General features: G+C 38.0%; 1 long non-coding RNA gene across 1 annotated transcript; it reads left to right on the top strand.

Moving 5' to 3' along the window:
- Window positions 1–2502: 2502 nt before the first annotated feature.
- Window positions 2503–6037, top strand: LOC105710862 (uncharacterized). The gene is made up of 3 exons (XR_001105899.3): window positions 2503–2842; window positions 4417–4547; window positions 4923–6037. It is a non-coding gene; the product is annotated as an uncharacterized LOC105710862 (long non-coding RNA).
- Window positions 6038–6689: the final 652 nt, after the last annotated feature.

Here is a 6689-nt window from a genome sequence, read left to right as displayed (position 1 = left end):
CTCGTTGGGTAATTTTGAATCAGTCTCATCATGCTGACTACTAATTTACAGAAAAAACGTTTTATTAACTACTTATTCTAACTATTTTATTTTGTCAAGAAGTATTTGTCATTGTTATATAAAGAGAGAGTTTTGTGTCAGGAGATTATTCACATGTATCCAGCGCAGTATTAGAAATCCTAGCAGAAGTTTCCTGTAGGACAATACCACCACCATATAATGAATATATGGGTAAGAAAAGTTCTCTTTCAATTATTTATTCTGTATGATAAATGATCACTTTTTGACACCAACTTGATTTTTCTGAGAATTACTTCTCTTACTCTTAACCTTCTAATCTCAGTTGGACTTTGAAGCAGGCAGCTTACCCTCTTCAACCTATACCTGGGCACATGACTTGAATTCTGAAAGAAGTGGCTTAATTTCTGAAAATTAAAGTGAACTGCAGCAATCTGAAAAAAATGATTATTCTAAGTCCCTAAAGCAGCAATCTTCAGAGCTGTCTCAGCTCCCTTCCTTTCTGGGGCTGGCTTTGGCATTTTCTGATTTATTTGAGGTACACCATGTACTTCCAACACATTGCAATTTTCCCTGTTAGCCAAGTTTCTTCATGTTTCCTGCCAGCAAAGAGCTTGACTAGGGCAGGCCCTATAATTGGGCCGTAACTTATTAGCATGATCTCCAGAGAGGTCTGGAGGCATTCAATTCCAAGCTCAGAAACTGATGTGGATCACTCTCTATCGGTAGGGAGGCTGTTGGTGATAAACGGAAAGAAATTTGTTCCTATCTGGGCACACCGTGTCAGACCTGTGCATGATTATTATACCCTGAACAATTATCGTGCTGTGCGATTGCACACTGACAAAGTACAACTATCCCTGATAAAGGGTTCCCTAATACATGTCTATGCCTCTAGACTATATCAAGAACTAACTGCACAAGATTTGATATATATTTTCTATTATGTATGGGTTTAAAGGGAGAGAGCTTCTAGAAAGTCATTTGCTCACTGAGACATCATCACACAACCGTATAATTCCTGGTGATGATTTTGGCTTCTGGAAGTTTAAACTTATATTCCAGATAAATACTGATTTTTCTATCAGTTGTGTATACTCTCTGGCCTTCTTTCTGCATCCTTATGTATGCCAACCTTGTTTGGTTTTAGTCTTTTAGTTTGAGCCAACTAGTAATGTGTCAATCCAATGGTTGATCACTCGTGATTTTTATGTATTGATCCAATTCTAAGTGATCTTTTCATAAATTTATCTTATGCATCGTTTCCTACATTTGACCATGGTAGCCTGCGTATTGGAGAAAATAATTCAAATATTTAAAAGTTAAAAAGTTGCCCTTAATGGTGGTTATTTGTTATTGTTGTTTTTAAATAGAATTAGTTACCTGTAAGACCACATTTCTCAATATAGTTCTTCCGAATAGCCTTATAACCACCACTATTCAAGCTCAGATGTGTTGTTGCTTAAGTGGATATTAACAAAACCTGTTGTGTTAACTCCCAGAGTTGTAAAAAGTGAATGCTACGGAATCAAAGATTTCTATCCCTGGAAGCAAATTTAGATTACAGCAGTCCCAACCTGTCATCTTACAGATATAAAATTGAGGCCCAAACAGTGGGCCTCAATTGTCAAGATTCTGGAGCGTTAAGGACCTTGTGAAGGATATAAAATAGATTCTAAATGTAATGGGCAGAATGAGCAAAACGACCACAACAAAAAACCCAGAAACTGTAGTGTGATATAAAATGGAAGATTATGTGCATTCCATCAGTTCCTGGAATCAGTTCATTCCCAATAAGGCACATAGGGTGACTGAGGAGTAAAGTAAAAGATGTGATTTGTGTAAGGGAAGTACCCGAATGCTGAGAACCCTCCCTGACAGAATCATAGAGATCGAAAGGAAACCTTTAGGAATCTCGTTTATCTTTGACATAGCTCACTTATTTTTATGTCTTTTCTATGAAATAATGGCATTTGTTAAAGTTGGAATAGTGAAAAAGAAACAGAACTTCTGGATAAACTTGCGACTTTTTACATTTGTATTTATCTTCATTCTTTCCTGAGAGGGAAAAATGAATTTGATAGATTGCTTAATGTGTTTGACCTTATTAAGAGATGTTTTGCATTTATATGGAAGAGTTTGAAAAAATTAGAGATCGATGTTTAGAGAACTAAGGACATTTATTCATTCATACTTCAGACTTTTCCCTTTAATACATTTTATGGAGCTCCCGCACCAGGCATTGTTTTAGTGTACAACTGGGCAACAGCTGGGTGGTAGATGGGTAAGGGCTGCAGCTGGCATTTTGGAGGAATGGCAAGGGGGCCAGAAGCTGAGGCAGAACGGCATTCAGAAGGGCTACAGATAGACAGAGGGCAGTCAGCCCAGGGCAGTGTAGGGCCTGCCCTTGACCATAGTGGAGGTGGGAAATCTTGGCAGGGCTTTGAGCAGAGACTTATGTGCCAACAGGATCATGCTGGCTGTCCTGTTGAGAATGGAATGTAAGAGCAAAGACAGAAGGAATGTGACAGGTGAGCAGGATTATGTGTGACCTGGAGGGAAGAATTGTTTGTGCCTTGGATGAAACTGTGGTGAAAGGAGCCGGACCTGGGGACATATCTGAGGGTAAACCTGCCATGACTTGCAACCTGGATATGGGACAAAGAAAAGAGTGAAGGGAGAAGTCAGGTTTTTTGGCTTGGGGAAGAGGATGAAGTTCCCATTGACAAATATGAACAATTTCCTGCAAGAAGACATTTTGGGACCAGAGTGGGGGCCATGGAGGTGGTATAAAATCAGGAGTTTCATCTGAAGCACAGTTATGGTAAATATCTATTAGTCATCCAAGTAGACATGTGGGGTGGATGGTCCAATATTCAAATTAGGATCCAAGAAAGAAGTCCAGGCTGAATACAAAATACGGTTTTATTGGCAAGGAGATAATATTTAAGCCTTGCAGGCAATTCAGTTCAGCAAGGGCATAGGTGTGGGCAGGATAGTGGGCTGGTCCAGGGCCTGATCCCATTATTCCAGCCTTTTGTAGGTAAAGAGACCAGGAAAACCAGCAAGGGAGGGGAAGGGGTCACCAGCGAGGTCCGAGGAATGCCAGTCCTGTGGAGTTTTAAAACCAAATAAAATGTTTTTAATAAGGGGCAAGGGATCAACTGTGGCAAGTTCATTAGCTCGTGTATTATGAAGACAAAAATTACCTCTGGATTTAGTAACCTTGTTAGGAGAAATTTTCATGGAAATGGGCAAAGCTCATCTGAATAGTTTCAAGAGTGAATGGAAAAAGGATGTGGGGACAGCAAGTGCATGAACTTATTTTGGAAATCATTTTGAAAAAAAAAGAGCAGGGAAATGGAATAATAGAAGCTGAAGTGGGGTCAGGAGAGGTTTATTCGTTTATTTTTGGTGCGACTATATACTGGATGGAATTATTTAGTAAGGAGAGAAAGGAAATAAAAAATCTTTGTATCTAGTTAGTTTTCTAATGAATTTCTTCCAACTTAGTTTTAACTTTATAGGTCTGTAAAATTTCTCAGCCCTGATCAATTGTTAGACAAATTTACATGTCCACAGAGGTTGAATGGTAAAAATGCTCTTGCATCATACGTAAGTTCATGCAATCATTTTCACCCTTATTTCAAAGCTGTGAATCATTTTACTGGGTAGTGACATTTATGGGATTTTGTGCCTATTGTTAAGAGTGGGCTTTGCTGAGGGCACAGACTGTCCAATGATTGTGATAAGAACATCAAGGTGTAATCATTGATGCCAGTTTGGGTTCCCACTCAAAGGATGCAGGTCGTTGGGAGTGAGATGGTAGGCAGGAAACATTATTAGCTGCCCAAAAATGAAAAACCAATATGGTCCAATATTTGGCTCAGTTGTAAACAATGTCTGTAGAGGTAAGATATCAGCAATGCATATTGATTTTTAAACAGTTGTTATTTAACAATATTAGAAAAAGGTAAAGGATGTGACTGGATTGGGTTAAGTAAGAGTTAAATTCTGATACTTCATAATAGGAAATCACAGCTAATATCTAAAATTGGCAAACCAGATAATAGCAGTGTGAAATAAATATTCAGAAATAGAGAGCTCCAGATGAAGCTGAACGGAGAATTGCTTTCTCCTGGGAGTGGCGTTAGGGGCAGTGGTGATGGGCTAGGAGTAGGAGACTGTGTGGCTCCTAAATTGAATTTAAACATATAGAAGGGGAGGCAGAAACAAGGCTATAAAGTGTGGTGGGCAAAGCTCTGGGTGTGGAGCCTTTCACTCAGGCTTCATGTTTTCTACATAAAGAGAGGTATTACGTGAAGACCTACATTCTCACTATATGATGCTTTTAAACATTTTGACACAATTACTTGAAAATGCATTCTTAATGTTTAGGTATTGGGACATTACTGCATACCTGCAAGGTCACTACGAAGCAAGTGAAATTTAAAGTTTATTTACTTTCAAGATTTATCGAACAACATTAGAAATTTCCTCACTGAGCCTCTACATGCAGTAGCCAAAAGGTAAAGCGTGGTTGTGAGTTTTTAAATAACAAAAGCTAAGTCGACTCTCATGTGTTACGTGGACTTTCCCCTTTTCTCTTTTGTACCTATTTACATTTTCTTATTGAAGGTTAAATAGAGTAACAAATGATATGCAAAAATTTTGCTTGTGACAGTTACCTTGAGATCAAGTATAATCAGCACATATTTGAAGTCTCCAGTTCTGGGTTTTGTTTTGTTTTGTTTTTAAATCATAGGTTTAAAAAATTCTAAAAGAGAAATGAATAACAATCGTACACTTAGCTCATCAGAGATGGTACAGTCTAATAAAGCCCTTAAGTTGTGGGGGTTGATCTTTCTTTTCTTTTCTCTCTCTCTCTTTTTTTTTTTCAATAGAAAACACCATTAAAACAATCCGATATTATGGCCTTCGAAATACTCATCCAGGCATTCTGCAAAAAGTGAAAATGAAAATGTCTATATACTTGTGGCAAAGAAAGAAAAAGAAACTATCCATTTCTGGCTGCTCGAACATAAATCTGAAGTCACTGTATATCTATGTACACGTAAAAGCAAAAATGGACGGTGTCAGACTCCATGGCGCCAGGCTGATCACAGAAGAAAGTGGAGAAACTCCCCCTGCACAGCTGATGGTGCCTGTTGCTGAGACAAGCACAAAGAAACAATTTCTTACCATTTTCTAACAGTGCGTAGGCTCCCTTATTTTTTTTAATTTAAACAGTTCCTGCACATGGCAGATATAACTAGGAATTGGGGAAAGTAGTTAGAACACTAGCTGGGTTGCTTTATTTAAGCTTTTTGAAAAGATAAGCCTTCTTGAAAATGGTGCTGCACATCTAGGAAATTGTTTATGTAAATGGTTTAGTAAAAATGAAGAAAGAAAATACTACTGTATATTTTGGAGTCAATAAAAAGGTTGTTAAATACCCCATAATCCCTAACATCTCTGTCTTCCATTATGATGATACATCAGTTTTTGAAAAACTAATTTTCAGAATAAAAACTCTGAGAAACTGCAAAATTATCACATAAATAGATTATATATGATATATATGCGTATATATATACACAAGCATATTTATGCTGTACATATGTATGCATATATATATCTTAAATTAGCTATAGTTATTGTAACACAGAAAACAATAGCACATGAAAAATTATTCAAAAATATTTTTGATAATCACAGTTGATCGATTAATCAAATTCACTAAATATCAAAGAATCCAATGCCAGGTGTCCTGGTTAAGGATAAGAGGATCAGCATGGGCCTCCTGCCTTACCCACGTTCAGAACTGATCACAGGGTAGATGATGGAAGAAGTTTTTATGACCCTTCCCAGAGAGAAGCATCCCTCCCTCCTTTGAAATGCCACTGTAATTTATCTCTGTCTTTCTTCTGATCTAGAGATCATTATCTACATATTTGGTTATGTTAATAACTTAAGGTTATTAAACTTTTATTAGACTCAAAGTTATTTGATAACACCCTTCCATTTTTTTCTGCCACAGCTTCTGTAAGAGAAAGGGGATGCTCCCAGCATGTTTTGTATAAGTTGTGCTAATAGGTTTTTGTTTTGCTTTGCTTTGTTTTCTAAGCATTGATTGCCTCATTTGGTCCACTAAAGAAGCTTGCAAAATGAAGCACCTGAGGTTTGGAAATAGTGTGTTTAAGGCATGCATTAAAAAATGAAAATTCATTGCAATAGCTTTAGGGATACAGGCAGCTTTTGGTAATGTGGATGAATTGTGTTGTGGTAAAGTCTGGGCTTTTGGTGTATTTGTCACCCAAAGAGTGTACATTCACCCGGTAGGGAGTTTCTCATCCTTCCCTGCCCTCTCACCCTCCCCACTTCTCAGTCTCCAGTATCCATTATAATCCTTGCTACCTTTAAGGCGTTGCTATGCTACGTATCCATGTTTCTCTCTAGCTGTGTCTCACTTTGAAGCCCAGCTCTGACCCTTCTAAGGCAGTGTCTCAGTGACTCAGAGAGAACCTGTTCAATATCATTGTCAATCCATTAATATGAATGCCTAAGTCACCTGCTTGGCCCCACTGTCTACCCAGAGCATCCTCCTTTGTTTTAGAGGCTACTATGACGATGTTTCTTCCCCTAATGACCCATTTCCTCACTCCCCACCT

The sequence above is a fragment of the Aotus nancymaae genome, unplaced genomic scaffold, assembly GCF_030222135.1.
Source record: "Aotus nancymaae isolate 86718 unplaced genomic scaffold, 86718_ANA_hifiasm-v0.15.2.pri h1tg000083l, whole genome shotgun sequence".
Taxonomy (NCBI): Eukaryota; Metazoa; Chordata; class Mammalia; order Primates; family Aotidae; genus Aotus; species Aotus nancymaae.
This window is presented reverse-complemented; position numbering and strand designations above follow the sequence as displayed.